General features: G+C 45.7%; 1 non-coding gene across 1 annotated transcript; it reads left to right on the forward strand.

The window, feature by feature from the left end:
* The first annotated feature begins 16975 nt into the window (after positions 1-16975).
* Positions 16976-17049, forward strand: TRNAV-GAC. The gene has a single exon. It is a non-coding gene; the product is annotated as a tRNA-Val (tRNA).
* Positions 17050-20276: the final 3227 nt, after the last annotated feature.

Consider the following 20276-nt stretch of genomic DNA (forward strand, 5'->3'; position numbering starts at 1 on the left):
CTGCGCAATACAGTGGTACCTTGGTTCTCAAACTTAATCCGTTCCGGGAGTCGGTTCGACTCCTGAAACCATTCGAAAGCCAAGGAGCGGCTTCCGATTGGCTGCAGGAGCTTCCTGCGCTCAAGCGGAAGCTGCGCCAGACATTCGGCTTCCGAAAAACATACACAAACCAGAACACCTCTGGGTTTGCAGCATTTGGGAGCCGATTTGTTCGGCAGCTAAGCCGTTCGGGAACCAAGGTACCGCTGTATCCCAAATTATTGCCTGAAACCAATATGGTGCTCACATCTCGATAAAGGTCTCAGACTTTTTGAGCTCCCCAGCAGCTGTTGATGTATCAGCGGCTCAAATTGCCTTCTCCTGAGCGGCTGGGCAGTCTTATTTCCACTTGGGGAAGCCAGTTGCTCTAGAAGGAAAGACTCCGCTTGCCCGCTTGGGCAAAGCCAAAGGCAGGCAGACATACGGAGCCCGAGAACTTGAGCCTGTGACAGATGCATGTGAGACAGAGCCTGAGACGGACATGCATAAGAAGAAGTGTGCATGCACACGAAAGCTCATACCAAGAACAAACTTAGTTGGTCTCTAAGGTGCTACTGGAAGGATTTTTATTTTTATTTTTATAAGCCAGAGAGGCATTGGAGCTCGCTCAGAAGGCCTGGGCTACGTCTTGGCTGCTGCTTCCTCCCCTCCTATGGTGGGGAGTGTATTGTGGTATTTAGCTGCTGATCTATCACGTTGAAAACCAGATTTTGCCCAGCCCTAGTGGGTAAGACTCAGTGGGCTCCAAGTGGCCAGTGGGTTACGTTTTGGGGAACATGGAGCTAAGGGCATCCTAGTTGCTGGGAATCACAGGTGGAGAGAGGCATCTGGTTGGACTCGATGGGCCTTTGGTCTGATCCAACTGGGTTCTTAAATCAACACCTACAATCCTAAATCACTTCCCTTGCCATGGTTTCCACACACTGAGGGACCCTAGAGAGCTGTCACTCTTTCAGGTAGCAGGGATCTCGGTATGATCCTGCAGCAAAGGTTCCCAGGGTCCTTGAGAAACGCCACGGCAAGTAAACTAGTTTAAATCTGTAGCCCAATTCAGACACGTGTTGCTTCAGGGCAATCCAGCACAGTGGTCATGGCTCTAATCTGAATTGGTCTTCTGTTAGAGAAAGCAGAAGCAATTCTTGCTCCTAGCAAAGAACGGATGCATTTTCCTCCCAGTTTCATTGCTTTTCCAACCAAGGCATAAACTGAGTCTAATTAGGTCAAGGTTTTTATCCCACTAATGGCCATAGCTACAATCTTCATCTCCACCTGATCATGTTTCAGCAATCTGGAGATGTTTTTGTATCTTTGCTTTCTAATTAATGGCTTTTCTGAAGTGGGTTGCTATTCCCGCTTCGCCGCTTCTTAATGCTAGCTGGTCACATAAGCTACCACTGGATCACAGTTTTTACTACCGCGTATCGATACCCGGCGTGTATATTAAAGCAGATTATGTTTAAAAGCATACGGCGTTGCAATCCTGCCTTGCTTGCTTTCTGTGTTAAGTCACAAGGCAAATTTGATTACGCAGAGAACTGTAAGTAGAGATGACAGGTTCAAGATACAAATCCTCAGCAGTTTGTAACAGGCATCAAACAATAATGTCCTTATAGAAGTTAATAATAAAACAGATTGTGCTAACTTTTGGTTTTTATTCTTTGCCATTCCCATACCTTGGTCTTCTGGGTGGCTTCTTTTCCTAAACTATTCAGGGCTTGTGGCTTGTGCACCATACCCACTCATCCTCTCTACTTAAGGCATATCATTGGCTGGGGGTGGGTGGGGATAGGGTACTGTCCTTGCATTCAGTCATAGTCTCTGGATAAATGCCCCCCTTCTAAAAAGAGTCCATTTTAGAGCCAGTTACCTGTTGAATCTCCGGCCAGCCTCACTAAGATTTGCTCTTACTGAGCTGCGTTTTCATGCTATGCCCTCCACTGTCCTAGATGGACGATATAACAGGGTACCGTACGAAGACGGGCTTTGTACAGTCATACCCCGGGTTGCGCACACTCTGTGTTGCATACGTTCGGGTTGCGTACTCTGCTAACCTGGAAGTGCAACACGGAGCGCAGACGCTTCTGCGCATGTCCATGCGGCCCGTGCATGCGCAGAATCATTCTGCGCAGAAGCGTGAGTTCGCTCTTTCGCACATGCGCGAAAGTGCCACCCGGGTTGCGCACTGTTTGGGGTTGCGAACGGCACCCCGGAACGAATTGAGTGCGCAACCCGAGGTACCACTGTATCGTCTTCTTTGTCGATCACTCGTAGCTGAGAAAGATTGTCTTCCATGAGCACTGTTTTAACAGTGAGTCTGTATGTGACTGGAGGCCAATTCTGGATTCACACGTCCTTCCACAGTGGGGACATAGGTTTCCAGACAGGAGTTGATCATGGTGAGGGTTAGCCAAGCACGTTTCTCCCTTTTGTCCTGAGTTCGAGTGTCTTCAAAGCCCATGACACCTTTGGTAAAGGCTGTTCTCCAGTTGGAGCGCTCGCAGGCCAGTGTTTCCCAGTTGTCGGTGTTTATACTACATTTTTAAAGATTTGCCTTGAGTGAATCTTTAAACCTCTTTTGTTGACCACCAGCATTACACTTTCCATTTTTAAGTTCGGAATAGAGTAGTTGCTTTGGAAAACGATAATCTGGCATCCGAACACTATGACCGTCCAACAAAGTTGATGTTGAAGAATCATTGCTTCCACACTGGTGATCTTTGCTTCGTCTAGTACACTGGCATTAGTTCGCCGGTCTTCACAAGTGATGTGTAAAAAAAAAATCGGAAACACAGTTTATGGAATCTTTCGAGGACAGACTCTGTATATGTGGGTAATCACAGGTGAACAACATATTGCACTATTTACTATATTGCCCACTATATATTAGACCCAAAAGGCAATTTCTCACCTTACCGTCTGTAAAGGAAAGGTGTGTCTCCCCAGCAGAGAATGTCCAATGGCTTCTTAGCAATGTAAACATTTCAGTGACTCATAATGTTGCCCTTTTTGGTTTGGCGGCTAGAAAGTTCAGAAAGAAGACCCTGGGCAATATAGCAGTGAACTGTAAGGGAGATGCAAAGATTTAAATAGAAACTATTATTTGTGGCATGACACCCCTATTGCTTGTATTAATTTTTGATTCAGATTTGTCATGGCCAATGGCTAGCGCAATAAAATTGTTTGGATTGGATTGGATTGGATTGGATAAATGAAGTTTTCGAAATTTGGGGCAAAGCTGTCATTAGCAATCATGAGGACTAGCCCCGTTCAATTGTGTCTGAAAAACAGCTGCAGACAATCCCCTAAAGATCCTCTGTGCCTTTTTTGTGCACTTCGGGGGGAGTAGAGGTTGTTAGCTCAACACACCCCTTTGCACTTGCACAAACATTAGCACCATTGAAGTTAGCAGGGAATCCACTGGAGAAAGGAGACTTCTGTGTCCACATCAAAGCTTGCGAATCAGCAAATCACCGTATCCCCAGTTCTACATATATCTGTGCTGCCTAACAAACAAGTTAGAGCAAACAGAAAACTGTAAAAGGAAAGGAAGTTATCTGTCTCCAAAACGCGCTTGCCGTGTCTTCTTCATATTAATCAGATCTTTGCTTCAGGATATAATTGGATCATGGGAGCGATGCATTACCAATCACATCGTTTCTGCTGGAAAAAGAGGGGCAACTTTTGGGATAATGATAACCCACTAGAATGCTTTTCAGCTGCAATCCTGTACGCTGACATGGGAGTAGGTTCCCATTGGACCCATCAGCACTTACTTCGAAGTAGATCTGTTAGCTGGATGGATCTTTGCAGTGTCTCTCTCTCTCTCTCTCTCTCTGTGTGTGTGTGTGTGTGTGTCTGTCTGTCTGTCTGTCTGTCTGTCTTCTCTATTCCCCCCCACACACACATTCACTCTCTCTGCTTTTTCCACTTAATAGAGGGAAGTGGCCAGCAATTTCCAGAAGGCCCGTCAGCGTAACTCTCACCACTGCTCCATATGAAGTCAACCAGAATCGTCATTCTTTCCATGCAATCCACTCCATGGTTCACAAATTTGTGGTTTGTTATTTTACATCAGCTTCAGGCATGCAGACGGGGAGTGTTTCACAGTGTGGACAGAGGTGTTTTTGGAGGGGGGAGAGTGAATTAAGTGAAATGAACATTATTTTTAAAAGGGAAAAGAAATTGGGGGGAAAACCTTTCCCAAGGTGAACAGCCCCAACTGGCTAACTTTAAGAAAGTGGAGGAGCGTGGCTGCAACCTCCCCTCTGGAGAAATCGTACTTTGGCTTCCTGTGTTCTGTGAACCAGCCCAGTGTCTCAGATTGCAGCCCAGTTGCTTTGCTCTATAGAACCCAAAAGCAGCCACTGATAACGGAACTATCTTCCATAGAATCCTACAGTTGGATGGCATGTTGAAGATCATCCAGGACACCCCCAACACAATGCAGGGTGCAATTGCAGAGCCAGCCTCTGCTTGAAAGGAGACCTCCCCCCCCCCAACACACCCAAGGGCATTTGCTCTGTTGTAAAGCATCTCTTAACTTTTCCTAACGTTTAACCAGAATCTGCTACCTTGCCATTGCGATCCATTGGTTGACCTAGTCCCATTCTGCACCTGTATTGGAATTCCTTTTAAGACTCTTGTTGCTGCTGTTGTTTCGCTGCTTGTTGTTTGATGTCCTGGGCTTCTTAGGGTAGGGTAGGGTAGGGTAGGGTATAAATGTGTGTGTGTGTGTAAAGCGAGTTCTCCCTCATAGAGAGCACGTGTTGCAGTTGGGGCCTAGCAAGACACCCTTCTGTATTTGGGGCAGGACCCAGTTAGATAGCCAGGGCTGCTGATAGGGGCTTTTGGGCCATTGGGGAGATTTGTATGTTGCAAATGTTGATAGACAGTTCAGGGGTTATATATTCTTGGTGCTCACAGAGTCAGCCCCTCTTTGCTGCGTGCACCGGATCAACCCCCCCCCCCCCCCCGTTAATTAGGCTGGCGCGTTGACCTTGCTATGCCTGTCATGGCGTCGTCTGCTTTAAGGCAGGGGCCTAGTAGGAATTTTTCCATCTGGCTAATTGGCTGTTGCCACTTGGTTTTCGCCTACTGCGTAGCAATTAGTCACAACTTGTAAGGTTGGCAGTTAGGCATTGGTTATTACTTTGGTTGGTGGAGGGGAAGTGGTTGGCTGTGCCTGCCCCTCTAATGCTGCTGCTGCGCGGAGAATTCCGTTAAAGGAATCCAGGGGCTCTCCATGCTTTTGTCCGTTCCCCTGGTCAGGGGCTAGGGCCACGCAAGAGCCCCTGGGAACATTGGGGAGAGGTGAGGGTCCTGGCCACCCCGACCCCAATTCTCTCCCAAATGTGTTTTCCCTTTGCTGACTTCCACTAAGCGGGTGGAAGTCAGCCTGTCCCCTGGATAGGACTGATAGTCAAACCAATGCCTAAGCAACCACTCAGATGTTGTAATTTAATAAAAAAAGTTGTGGCCAAAATTATGCCAATAACCTTAAACAAAATTCCTGTGTGCTGTGTGAGTTATTTGGGGGTGGTCTTGGGGACCTCTACACGCAATTTATACTTTTCAGTTATATACATTTCACTAATTTTACATTCATGTTGACATTTTAAAACTTGGCTTCCTTCCCCCTCTTTCTGCAGTTCCTGCATATCCAAATTAACTTAACTTGCTCATTTATTTATCTTCACACACACACACACACACACACACACACACACACACACACACAATTACAATTTATCTGTAAGTATTCAATAAACCCTTTCCATTCTTTTATAAAAAGTTTGTTATCTTGATTTCTTATTCTTCCGGTAAGTTTCGACATTTCTGCATATTCCATAAGTTTTTGTACCCATTCTTCCTTTGCTGAGACTTCCGCTTCTTTCCATTTTTGGGCAAGTAACATTCTTGCCACTATAGTAGCATACATAAATCAATTTCTATACAATTTAGGTAATTCAATCCCTATAATTCCCAGAAGAAAGCCTCCTGGATTATTATTTTTACAAACGTTATTTTAAACATCCTTTTCATTTCATTATATATCATGTCCCAGTAATAAATTTAAATAAATAAACAAACAAACAAACAGGTTCTGCTTCTGCCCTCTGGAGCATCTAAGCTGTCTTTCTCTGTTTCTACCCTTACCTCTGTTCTTTTGCTATAAGTGCAGTGCTAAGAATGGGAGGGAATGTTACGTATGCGAAATGCATCACATCTCAAGGGCCCAGGAAACAGAATTCTGTTCTATTGACAGTTCTTGGAAGTTGTTGCCCTGTGGCATTTGCGAGCTTTTACGTGACACTCCGGGAAATCATTGCGCTGCAGATTTTCTAATGAGGAGGAAGATGAAATATCTGGTATGTAAATGATTAATATGAAATTCTGGGATGCTCCTAAAACCCAGCATGTTTTTGCCTAGTAATGTGCAGCCGTTCTACCCTCCATAATTTTTCTGAACAGTTTTAAAGAGGAAACGATCCAGTGTTGAATTTAAGCCCTTTGAAGTCTTTCATATTAAATCCCTTGCTCATTTCCCCCTGCTTAGTATTCACAGTGGTTTGGGGGCTGTTTTCAGGAGACCAGTGGCAGATTTTAAATGCATTAATCACTTCTGGGCAGACTGAGAAGAAGGCTAAGGAGAGGTGATGGCAAGGATTACTTGCTCATCAACAAGACGGTTTGGGTGCCTGGAGGTGAATTAGAAGCATTTCATAGCTCCAAAATCTGTTTCACTGCTGGGGCTCACTCCCAGAAACTGTAAAGTAGGATTGGGGGGTATGTTGATGGGTATCAGCAGAATGAATGAAGGAGCATTTCCACAGCAGTCATGAGAGAGAGACTGGTGCATTGTAGCATGCTTGAAGGAGCATCTCCACTCCCATCATTCAGCCCAGACATGGGGATCCATCTCCAAGGGCCTTCTGGTGGTTCTCTCACTGTGAGAAGTAAGGTTACAGGGAACCAGGCAGAGGGCCTTCTTGGTCTGGATTTGCCCTTGGTTGACATTGACCTGCTCTTCTTTCCCTTCCTGCCTCCCTCCCTCCCTCCCCCCCTTCCTGTTTTGTTTTTTTTCTCTGCTTGCATTTATATATAGTTCCAAACAGTTGCTACACTGGCTATTGCTCAGCACTGTGGCCCCATCTGTTCCGGAGTCTTGGAGATAGACGTAAGATTGAGCTAGTGATTGGTGGCTTCTGATGCAACAGCGTTACTAACACTGCTCCTGCCAACCTAGCAGTTCAAAAACATACCAACACGAGTAGATAAATAGGTACTACTGTGGTGGGAAGGTAAACCGTTTTCGTGGCCTCTGGTACTCGTCACGGTGTTCCGTGTGCCAGAAGCAGTTTAGTCCTGCTGGCCACATGACCTGGAAAGCTGTCTGTGGACAAACGCCAGCTCCCTTGGCCTGAAAGCCGAGTGCCGCCTCCCATAGTCAAATTAAACTGGACTTAACCAGTTGACCTTACTAACGAATCCTTTCAGCAAAGAGAAAACTATGCAGTTCTCATATGGAAGAGGGTTGTGGATGTGTATATAGTCTTTCCTATTCAAACCATTTCCCCTCCAAAACACAGTGTATTATCTTCCCCTGCCTCTCAGCTTTCAGACAGGTATTTTCTTGCCTGAGCCAACGGTACCAGTAGTTCTACAATGGAAGGATGAAATATGGGCACTTCCAGAGATGTGCAGTACTGTTATATAAGATGCTCCCTTCTTTTCCTTGTGTGTTGTTTCCTTTTCCAGCTCAATGCCAATATTTAAAATCTGAGCAGTTCCTCTTCCTGTAACTGAGCTTTCTTCCCTTGCACCCAGCGCCGGGGTTGAATGGCACCCAACGGCAAGAGGAAGAGGACTCGCAGAACTTGTTGGACAAGTTCAACAGGGAAACCAGCAGGTGAGAGGTCAACAGCAGAACTATGTCCCAAGACCATAATTACTGGGATTGTAGGGAATAGTCACATATGAGGAAGTGCGTCACTTCCCATGAGTCCAGCTAAGCTTGAGCTGATATTGGTTTCCCTGTTCAACTTCTGCATCCAGTCACCTGGGACGGCCGCCAACCATGCAACACGGTCTTAACATCAATGTGGAAGGTAGACTGGGACAGGCAAAAGAAAAAGAAAAAAGGCCATGTGTGCCTATTGAATGTCCATCTGATTATCAGGATCCAATGCACAATGAACAATGTCATGATGCAGGGGAAAAAAGAGTCACACTAGACTCAGTCCACGTTTTGTCATGCTGCTGCCAGCGACTCCCGGCTGGTTGCCCAGGAACGTACAAAGACAAGGAAATGTTTCTTGCTGTCCGCTTTTTATTCAGTATTTAACAGAGAGAGGCTATAGAACCCAGACTCTTGGAGAATGGCATTGTCCCAGGTGAATCTCCACCCTACCCCCGTCTCTCTCACTTCCTCATGCGTCATTCTCATCGTCTCCTCCATGGGTGCTGCTGAGTGCTCTCTGCCTTTGAGCTCTCTGCTCTCCTACTTTCAGTGCTCTCTGGGTTCTGGGAGAGAGGGGGTCTGGAATGCTTTCTAAAGACACTGTGTCCGTCAGCCATCCCCCCCGATGCTTCCTCCTCCTCCTCCTCCTCTCCCATTATTTCCCAACTTTTCCCCTCATCTACCTCTGAGCTGTGACCTCCCTCAAACCCCTGTCGTAAATCTAAACTGTCATCCTTTCCCCACTCCCTGGAAGAGTCAAGCTGGGGAGGCAGTCTTCACCATTCCTCCTCTGCCCAGTCCCTGACATCTTGAGACTCTGGGATATAACTGTAGGTGTCAACAGCTGAGCCCAAAGTGGCTATATAAGCTCATTTATTGATATGGTTACATTAGTTTATCGCAGGGCTTCCAAGCTTGGATCTCCACCTGTTTTTGGACTATAGTTCCCATCATCCGTGGCCACTGGTCCTGCTAGCTAGGGATGATGGAAGTTGTAGTCCAAAAACAGCTGGAGACCCAAGTTTGGGAAACCCTGGTTTATTGTTTATTATCGCAAAAACTATGTTATATGTGACTGGATGTGTGTGTGTGTGTGTGTGTGTGTGTGTGTGTGTGTACATACACACACATGGTAGGGGGGGGCTCAGGATTGGTTGTACACACAAGAATTAGTACCATGTTCAGGAATGATTGGAATGATGGCACCACGGGGATACCCAACACAGTTCCCTCCAGAGGTTGCTGGAATACAGCTATGGTGGTGGTGGTGGTGGTGGTGAAGATGATGATACACGCCACTCATCTGACTGGGTTGCTCCAGCCACTCTGAACAGCTTTCGACATCATAAAAACACAGCCAAAAATCAAACATTAAAAAACTTCCTGATATAGGGCTGCCTTCAGATGTCTTCTAAACGTTATAAAGTTATTCATCTCCTTGACGGAAGGACATTCCACAGGGTGGGTGCCACTACCGAGAAGGCCCTCTGCTTGGTTCCCTGTAGCTTCACTTCTCACAGTGAGGGAACCGCCAGAAGGCCCTTGGAGCTGGATCTTAGTGTCCATGAGGGTGGATTAGTGGATGATGAGGGTGGAGACGCTATTTTAGGTATACAGGGCCTAACCCTGTATAATCAAGCTTAACCACATGCTCTGCTGGCTGGGACTGATGGGAGTTACAGCCCAACATCTGGAGGGCACTGTAGCACAGCAACACCTGGGGCACCACAGAGCCTCCACCTCTGCTCCAAAGTCTCATTTTTGTATGCTCTACAGCAGGCATAAGCAAACTCGGCCCTCCAGATGTTGTGAGACTACAATTCCCATCATCCCTGATCACTGGTCCTGTTAGCTAGAGATGATGGGAGTTGTAGTCCCAAAACAGCTGGAGGGCCGAGTTTGCCTATACCTGCTCTACAGTGCAGTTGTGTCGGCTGTGGCCTGCTTTTGCCATTCCTGTTTGTGATCTTGACATTTCATTTGTTATATGATGCACACATTTCGATACAGTTGTGTTCACTGCCCCCTGAGAGCCTCTTGGCTGGGATAAAAATCTTAAGAATACAGTATATCTTAGGTTCTTCTCTCTCTTTTTCAATATATTGCACATGCAAAAAAGGGGGGGTCATTAAACTCCTGCAGCAAAGATGTTGCTTTGTTCTCCTAGAACATAATCTTATGCATGACTCTGAAGTTGGTCCCACTGTGTGTAAGTGTGTTTAGGATTGTAGCCTTGTTCTCTCCCGGTTTGATGTATATAGAATTCTTTCCTTTTTGATCTTCCTTTCTCACTGATTCGGGTCTCTTTCGTCTAGCCTCAGTTCTTCCACCTGTTCAGTTCTGCCCGCAATTCTCCTCCCTTGTTACACGCCCAACACCGCCTCTTGCATTTCCATATCTCATGATCTCGCATGCCAGCTCCACTGCCATTTCATCCCATCAATGGTTTCAGTCTTCTTTCCCCCGTTTGCTCCTGCAAGGTTATCGTTCAACCCTGTGAAAGTGACTTTTTCCCCTTAAAGAAAGTTAGAAGAAATCCATTAGATTGCCTCGGTCTAGAATACACCCAAAGGGCTCTTGAACTATTCTGGGCAGCGTAATGCAGTCTTTGGAGAGCTTCCAAAATGTCATAAGACTTCAGCGAAACCAAGGAATAAAGGGGCCACATTCAGTTATGACCCGGGAAAAATCAAGAATCTTTTCATGTGATGGTTCTCGGACTTGCGGGAGCATCAAGAGTTGTAACTCTGCAATGACTGGTGCTAAGTGCCCTAAAAAAGATATCACTGATTCTCTGTCATCACTGATTTGCTGGCATGATCATCATCGATCAGAATCAGGCCTCTAACACCTGCTTAGAACACAAACAAGGGTAATCATCGCTAACACACAGCTGCTTTCATGTATCTCAAAAGGCTAAGATCAATGTCATTTCCATTACACAGTGATCTTTAAAGTGCTCTGCTGTCCAGAAAAGGTCATGGAAGTAGACGGGGCTTGAACCAGGAGAACAGCACTGAGTTCTGAAGCTGAAGGTGACCAGCCTCTTTGTTGTTGTTGTTGTTGTTGTTGTTGTTGTTTAGTCATTTAGTCGTGTCCGACTCTTCGTGACCCCATGGACCAGAGCACGCCAGGCACTCCTGTCTTCCACTGCCTCCCACAGTTTGGTCAGACTCACGTTGGTAGCTTTGAGAACACTGTCCAACCATCTCGTCCTCTGTCGTCCCCTTCTCCTTGTGCCCTCCATCTTTCCCAACATCAGGGTCTTTTCCAGGGAGTCTTCTCTTCTCATAAGATGGCCAAAGTATTGGAGCCTCAAGAGTCTCCTCCAGCACCATAATTCAAAAGCATCAATTCTACGGCGATCAGCCTTCTTTATAGTCCAGCTGTCACTTCCATACATCACTACTGGGAAAACCATAGCTTTAACTACTACGGACCTTTGTTGGCAAGGTGATGTCTCTGCTTTTTAAGATGCTGTCTAGGGTTGTCATCTCTTTTCTCCTAGCATATAATTATATAAAGAGGATTGACCTCCTACAGAGCTGTTTACAAATGCATCCTTGGCAGCCTATGCACACAACCCTAGTGGTGTGTTATCAGTACAACAAGAGTGCTTTGCATCAATATATATATATATATATATATATATATATATATATATATATATATATATATATATTTCAGATAAGCCACATTAGTGAAGATCAATTAATTATGCTACTCTGCATTCAATCTGCCGCTCTTTGTTTGCTTTCTCTTCCCCCAGTGAGCTTTCGTAGAAATACAAGAAATATTGCTGACTCAGAAAAGAAAAACCTGCCAAATACTAACTTTCAGAATTGGGCTCATCGTGGATCAGGAGAGTGCTTTCTGTTGGGGATAATTCAGACTGAAATTCCCAGGTGTCCAAAAAGGTTTATTTATGTATGCTACTACTGCGGCCCGTGTTTCGTTAGCGAGGTCCCAACCAAACAGGAATGGCAACTGAAGCTGACCAAATGCGCACGACTCGCAGACTTAACAGATAGAATAAGAAAACAAGAATGACAAACGTTTAAAGAAGATTGGAAGACGTTTATTGAATATATGGGGAATAATTGTGTACAGCTGAAAACGCTGGCAGCGTTAAGATAAATTCAAGAGTGTAAACGAGTTTTGATGGGTGCAATAATGGAATACTGAATGGTATGGTTTTTGTCAAATATGCAGGGATTTGCGATATGTAAAATGAACCATCAAAAGAGAAGAAGGGAAGTCATTGATATCTTAAGGATGTAAAATGGGTATTTAAAATTGTAAGACAGAATGTTTAATAAAAATTATATATGAAAGGAAACAGGAACAGGAAAGGGGAATAATTGCATATTGAACTAGCAACTGCTTTCCTGGGCAGGTGTAAAGAGCTTGGGCCAATGCACTTAAGATGGGAAATACCATACGGCTCCCCATGGAACTTGAAACCCAGTAGGCGTTTGCCACAGCAAATGGTCCCCTTGGACTAGATCAGTGTTTCCCAAACTTAGCTAGCAGGACCAGTGGTCAGGGATGATGGGAAGTGTAGCCCAAAATCACCTGGGGACCCAAAGTTTGGGAAACCCTGCCGCAGAGCAACTTTTTAGCTGAATGCCGCCCACATACAACACTCTGCAAGAGAAAAGCAGCCGCCAGATGTGTTGATCAGCTGTTACTTAGATTCACTTAACAAGGAACGGTTGAAAAGGGTATCCAAGCAGAGAGGAGCACACCAGACCAGGATAAACACGGTGGACAAAGCTAGTCAGTTCGAAAATGGAAAGGGGAGTGAGTCATATTTGCCTGGACGTGCAAATCCTCTTAACAGCCCTATCTCTTGAGTAGAGACTCTGGACCAAGCCAGATGTTGGAGTGGAGCTGGCAACCAACACTTCAAAACACGAGGGATGTCTCTTGTAAAAGCCAGTTGAAGTAGCAAGTGGGTTTTTTGAGAAGCTCACAGAACAGTCTTTTCCTAGCAGCATCGAAAGACAGTCGAATTGTTTGTTTGCAGTGCGGGCTGCCGAGAGTCACCAAACACCGTCAGAAGTCCCATCTGCAGCCCCTGTGGACTTAGCAGAGTTAACTGCATTAAGCAGGGACATTTGTGATGTTGTGGGTATCAATAACGTTCTTCAACTGGGGAATATAGGTTGGCATTTCCTGCCACAATAATGCAATGCTCTACCAGTCAGCATAACATGATGATCTTCGAGGACTGATCCCCATTTTCATATTCAGATATTTGAATATGCACACACACACACACACACACACACACACACAGTATTGGGAAAGGAAATGTAATTAGCAATGTAACTTGCAACCAACTTATCTATGCTGTTAAGCTACAGTGTTTCTTCTGTGTGCCACATTGTGGTTTTACAATATGGATAGAATTGTTTGTTTGCTTATTTCTTTATCAATTGCATCAATATCCCACCTTTTTTTCTCTTAAGGAACTCAAAGTAGCAGGCACTGTTCTCCCCCTCCTCATTTAATCTTCACAACAACTCTGTGAGGTAGGTTAGGCTGAGAGTGAGAGTGAGGGACTGGCCCAAGGTCTCTCATGGCCAAGTGGGAATTTGAACCCTGGTCTCCCAGGTCCGAGTCCAACACTCTAACCACTACCCCACACTGTCTCTCATGCTCTGTGTTTCCCCTTTAAACTATTGCCTTGGGGTACTAGTACCCATTAAACAGGTGAGCATGTGCATTTTAAACAGGCATCTTCTGGCTCATATGAATGCAGGGACAGAAGTGACAGTCACAGTGGGAGTTGCTAAATTCTCCCCATGCCTTCATATTCTTCCCTACAAATGCTTTGGGGTTTTGTTTTTTGCTGTAGCTGTTATTTTGCTATATAATTTGCAAAGCTGGAGAGCCTTTCCTTTGGAGAATTGGCAGGTGGGAACAGCGTTAAGCACAGGGCTGTTTTCTCTCCATTTCTCCTTTTCCCAATCTTAACTTCAGTTCTCCACGTATCAGCTTGTGGTTTTGTTTTGTTTTTAAAAGAAGCCCTTGTGAAAACACCTCAGCATTTTAGTATGACTTTCTCCTAATATAGCCGTAAATGTAAAGGACCCCTGACAGTTAAGTCCAGTCGCAGACGACTCTGGGGTTGCGGCGCTCATCTCGCTTTACTGGCCAAGGGAGTTGGCGTTTCTCCTCAGACAGTTTTTCTGGGTCATGTGGCCAGCATGACTAAGCTGCTTCTGGCGAAACCAGAGCAGCGCACGGAAACACCGTTTACCTTCCCGCCGGAGCGGGTCCTATTTAAATACTTGCACTTTGACATGCTTTCGAACTGCTAGGTTGGCAGGAGCAGGGACAGAGCAACGGGAGCTCACCCCATCGTGGGGATTCGAACCGCCGACCTTCCGATCGGCAAGCCCAAGGCTCAATGGTTTAGACCACACAGCCACCCACGTCCCTATATGTATGCAATTTTATCAGAAGGTAGTTTGACAGAGCTAATGTTGTTGCCCCCCGGTCCTCAGTCATTCAGAGGAGCATGGCGGCAGCGCAGAAGAGCAGAAGCAAAACAACTGCAACCACACAGTTGCAGACTGTCCCTATTTTCCAGGGACATTCCCAGATTTACAGAAACCACCCATTTTCTGATTCGATCCCATAATGTCCAGCTTTTCCTTAAAGGTAAAGGTAAAGGGACCCCTGACCATTAGGTCCAGTCGTGTCCGACTCTGGGGTTGCGGCGCTCATCTCACGTTACTGGCCGAGGAAGCCGGCGTACAGCTTCTGAGTCATGTGGCCAGCATGATAAAGCCGCTTCTGGCGAACCAGAGCAGGGCATGGAAACGCCGTTTACCTTCCCGCCAGAGTGGTACCTATTTATCTACTTGCACTTTGACGTGCTTTCGAACTGCTAGGTGGGCAGGAGCTGGGACCGAGCAGCGGGAGCTCACCCCGTCGCAGGGATTCGAACCGCCGACTTTCTGATCAGCAAGCCCTAGGCTCTGTGGTTTAACCCACAGCGCCACCCTTAGGACTTCCCTATTTTCATCAGAGAAATGTTGGAGGGTATGGAGTTATGTGACCCACAAGCCAAGGAGGTAAGTAACTATTCAACCTTTAGAATACATATGAAGGCAGCCCTGTATAGAGAAGTTTTTTTTTTTTAATGTTTAATGTAATATTATGTTTTTATATATGTTGGAAGCCACCCAGAGTGGCTGGGACAACCCAGTCAGATGGGTGGGGTACAAAAAACAACTTTATGATTATTCTGGAATAGGACATCCCTATTTACATCAGAGAAATGTTGGAGGGTATGTGGTTGTCTTGTTAGGCCTAATGTTACGTGCAAATTGGGCCACTGTGTGTCTGCCATCTCACAAAATGCAGACCCTCCAAGTTTCCCAATCCAGGGACAGTTGCGGATTTGCAGAAGCTGTCCCGTTTTCTGATTTGATCCCAGAATGTCCCGCTTTTCCTTAGGACGTCCCTATTTTCACTGGATAAAGATTGACGGGTATGGTTGGACGTCCCTATTTTCATCGGAGAAATGTTGGAGGGTATGAAGTTATGTGACTCCCACGCCAAGGAGATAAGTAACTGTACCTTTTTCAGAAGACGTCTGAAGGCAGCCCTGTAGAGGGACGTTTTTTTAAAAAAAAAGTTTAATATTTTATTATATTTTTATATATGTTACAAGCTGCCTAGAGTGGCTTCGTCAACCCAGTCAGATGAGTTGGGTATTACTACTACTACTATTGAACAGGATATCCCGATTTTCATCGAAGAAATGTTGGAGGGTATGAAAATCTTTGTATATTCTGTGTGCACAAGACCTGCTCAGTATTCTACCATGGAGAATATCTACCTGACTGCAAGCCAAATACCAAATTGCTCATCTGGCCAGCAATGACAAGACATGTCTCAACAGCTTCTCTCTTCTCAAATCATCAACACTGCCACCGTCATGACTCTTGTCCAGCAATTTATAGGCAAAAATGCCACAGTCCCTGGAGGGGAAATGACTCCAGGAACAAGCATGTCACCTCCTATTTCTCTGTCCTTCTTGACATGCAAACCCCATTTGCCTAAAACGCTCAAAATGTGCTCCTAGGAATGGAAGTTTGTGTGTCTGCTGAAAAAAAAGCCCTTTGCAGAGAGAAGGACTCTTGGCAAACTTGTCTCCTCATACACCCTACTTTGCTCACCGGCGTTCCAGCGGGTACCCCAAGCCGGTTTGCAAAAACTCCTGCTCAAGTGAGTTGAACAGTGTCTGGCACCCTCTTGGCACTAGTATTGAACTTTCCTGATAGAACTCATATCTCTTTTTGTGTACATAGACAAATGGCCCTTTACTTACTGTCAAGGGCTGAAGGAATGGTGGGGACTGCACCCCCCTTCTCCTGAACCTTCCCGAAAACAGGACAGTATAGATTTAGAACAGTGGTTTGTAGAAGGACATAGTTCAGAGGCTGCAGAGGGGGAAAGCTGGGAAACATTGGGAGAGGAACAGCAGGAAGAAAAAGAAGTACCAAGGGAGAGACAATTGACAGACTCAGTGTCTTTGGAAAGCATTCCTGACCCCCTCTCCTCCCAGGACCAGGCGGGCATTGAAAGTAGGAGAACAGAAAACTCAGAGGCAGAAAGCACAGATCAGCTGATGCAGGGGTGACGTAGAATAGGAGAGACAGAGGCAGTGGGACTTTACTTGGAGCAATGCCATTATTTAATAGAGACTGCATTCCTTCGTCTCTCTCTGTAAATACTGAGTAAATTACGTGGTAAGAACTCTTCTCATTTACCTGTTTCTTGGCTGCCACTGTGGGAGGGATCGGATTCCCTGAAACCTGACACATGTTATATCCAAGTCCAGCCTACCCCCCTGCATATTCCTGCCTGAAGAAAATGTTGGTGCTGCTCGAAACCACGGTATCCCACCAATTATCTTGATCCACTAACGCAAGGAATCTAAACAAGGGATGTCTCGCCTGGGTAGCTCAGTTGGGTAGAGCGTGGTGCTGACAATGCCAAGGTTGCAGGTTCGATCCCTGTATGGGGCAGCTGCATATTCCTGCATTGCAGGGGGTTGGACAAGATGATCCTCAGGGTCCCTTCCAGCTCCCCGATTCTATGATATTTGATGCTTTCTCCTTCTGAACTGTTTCCATTTCAGCTATTTCATTTTAAGCGAGGCAAAACTGCATAGCTCAATTGTGACTAGATGATCCTCAGGGCCCTGCAAATTTATTACAGGAAAGAAAACCAAAAGAGAAACACACACACACACACACACACACACACACGCAAAACAAAAGCAATCATCTCACATTATTATTATTATTATTATTATTATTATTATTATTATTATTATTATATGCTGCCCAATCTGACTGGGTTCCCCCAGCCACTCTGGGCAGCTTCCAGTAAATAAAAACATCAAACACAGTAAAACATCAAACATCAAACTTCCCTATACAGGTCTGCCTTCAGATGTCTTCTAAAAGACAAGACAATAAACCTCAGTGCAGTGGTACATTGGTTCCCGAATGGATTGACTCCTGAACAAATTGGCTCCCAAATGCTGCAAACCCGGAAGTAAGTGTTCCAGTCTGCGAACGTTTTTCAGAAGCCGAACGTCTGACAAGGCTTACGCTTGAGTGCAGGAAGCTCCTGCAGCCAATCAGAAGCCATGCCTTGGCTTTCAAATGGTTTCGGAAGTCGAATGGACTCCAAGAATGGGTTAAGTTCAAGAACCAAGGTACCACTGTGCATCCATTTTAGTTTCCATCTACAGGTCAATATATTCCACCCAAAGGTCCGAACAGGTATCTGAATGAAATTGGTGTTCATAGAAAGCATGTTTAAAAGTAGCAAAGGCATTAAAGCCTACAGAACATTGCAGAATAGTGGGTGAGTGTTTATCCTGCCAGGCTTTATGTATAAGGCTCCTTGGGGGTGGGTCTTGCTTTTCTTTGCACCTTTCGCAGGCTCTCCATGACAGTCTCCAATGGTTCGAGTATTGCTCTGGTTTCAAGCCACACCAAAAATCGAGAGTGGCTAAGTTGAGGCCTTCCAGTCGTCAGATCACAACTCCCATCATCTCTAAATGTTGACCATGGTGGCTTGCTAGAAAGATGAAACCTGTGCTGCCAGCAAAGAGAATGGCACAACCCAAGCAACACAATGGCGAAGATAATACAAACAATTATACCTTAGACCAGGCACGTCCAACAGATAGCTCATGATCTACTGGTAGATCACTAGACATCTGTGGTAGATCACTGGCTCCCCCAAAGAAGCTCAACAACTTTGGCTCCCCTAAAAAAGCTCAATTTTTTGTCCTGCACCCCCACAAAACAGGGCTTTCCTTCCCCTCAAAAAAGCTCAACACCTGAACCCAAAAAGGGGGGTAGATCACTGCCAGTTTTAAACTCTGTAAGTAGATCACAGTCTCTTGGGAGTTGGCCACCCCTGCCTTAGACGATGTACATAGTTTATCGAATTTATAAGACAAAGACAAATCCTGGCACAATGCCACAGAAATTAACGAATTGCCCCCACTAAAATGAATTTATAAAGTCTGGTTTCACTAGATTTTTCAAGTGCTTGATTCTCTTTTTGGTTTTCTTGATGTTTGTAGATAAGTTCATGAGGATTCCAACATGAAACATGTTTAGGTGGTTTAGATTATTGTTGGTTCCCTTCCAATTCTATGATCTGGTGGGTCACAGCTTAGCCACTCCTGCCATAATCTCAGGCAAGCTGACGTTCCAAGCACATGGACATCTGGAAAGAGTTATCAAAATTCCATTCTCGTCCTCTGACTTGGAGAAAGAAAGGAAAATAAAGAACAACTATTTCTAATACAAATGAGCTAAAGCCCTGTCCAGAAAGAACACAAAATTATCCTGTCTGGCCCTGTCCTGTGGTCCTCTTATTTTTACAGGCATGGCAAACACAGTATTTACACAGCTGAAGAAATGTACACACTTCCATATGGAAGTTTAAATGCAGGCCTGCTATCAGCACCCGGTTCTGTTAGGCAGCTGCCAGGGCTGTGATGAGCCCTATTGGCACAAATACATCCCAAGCTTCTGGGTGTGGGAAACCAGCATTTGAAATTCCCACAATGCCCCGAAGTGATGCTATGTCAGGCACCCCAGGGCATTGTGGGAAATTCAAAATGGCAGCTTCCCAGACCCAGCCACCGGGTAAGCCTGTAGCACGAGGGCCAACTAAAATAAGGCGCCCCACCAGATAGCATGTTGTTGGTGACGTCAACACTGAAGCCAGGACTGCTTAAGAGCAGTTACGCCTCCGTTCGATCAAATGTTGTGACTGTTTGATGAAATAATTCTCTGGATGCATCTGGCACTAATAGAAGAGAAGAAGAAGAAGAGTTTGGATTTGATATCCCACTTTTCACTACCCGAAGGAGTCTCAAAGCGGCTAACATTCTCCTTTCCCTTCCTCCCCCACAACAAACACTCTGTGAGGTGAGTGGGGCTGAGAGACTTCAAAGAAGTGTGACTAGCCCAAGGTCACCCAGCAGCTGCATGTGGAGGAGCGGGGAAGCGAACCCGGTCCCCCAGATTACGAGTCCACCGCTTTTAACCACTACACCACACTGGCTCTCCAAGAAGATACAGCTGCCCAAATTTCTCCCTTGCAGTGGTGTAGCGTGGGTTGCTGGCACCCTGGGCCATGGGGGGGGGTTGATGCAGTATGCATATGCATTCAACTGCCTAATGGTGTCTGCATCATGGCCAATGGTCAAGAATGATGGGAGTCAGAGTATGGCCACATCTGGAGGACCATGGGTTCCCCAGCTCTGGTGTAAACAATACTGAGAGAGCTGGACGAAGAGTCTGACTTGGGTTGAGGGAACTTCCGCCCTTCCCCTTAAAGCCCTGAAAACATTCCTAATCATGGATCTTTCTTTGTCGTGCTTTTCATCTATGAAGGCTGTGAATAGCTGCCAGTTTTCCCCACCCCCAAATGTACGCATAGACTTTTGGCTGCTCAAAAATATCTGTAAAATAACAGCAAGCTTACTCGTTGACATTGTGTGCCCACCTTTCCGATGCTGTCCCCCCCAACAGGTGGTTTGTTTGCCTGCGAGGTGGAAGAGAGAAAGTGAGCACATTAAAGTTAGCTTTGAAAAAGAAAACCCGATAAAACTTTGCCCACCAACACATAGCGCTAACGAAATATCACCTCAGCCTACTCTGTGTCTTTCCTTGTGTGGATACAACACAACATCAACACCTTGGTTCGTCTTGCAAAA

Source organism: Lacerta agilis, chromosome 2 (genome assembly GCF_009819535.1).
Source record: "Lacerta agilis isolate rLacAgi1 chromosome 2, rLacAgi1.pri, whole genome shotgun sequence".
NCBI lineage: Eukaryota > Metazoa > Chordata > Lepidosauria > Squamata > Lacertidae > Lacerta > Lacerta agilis.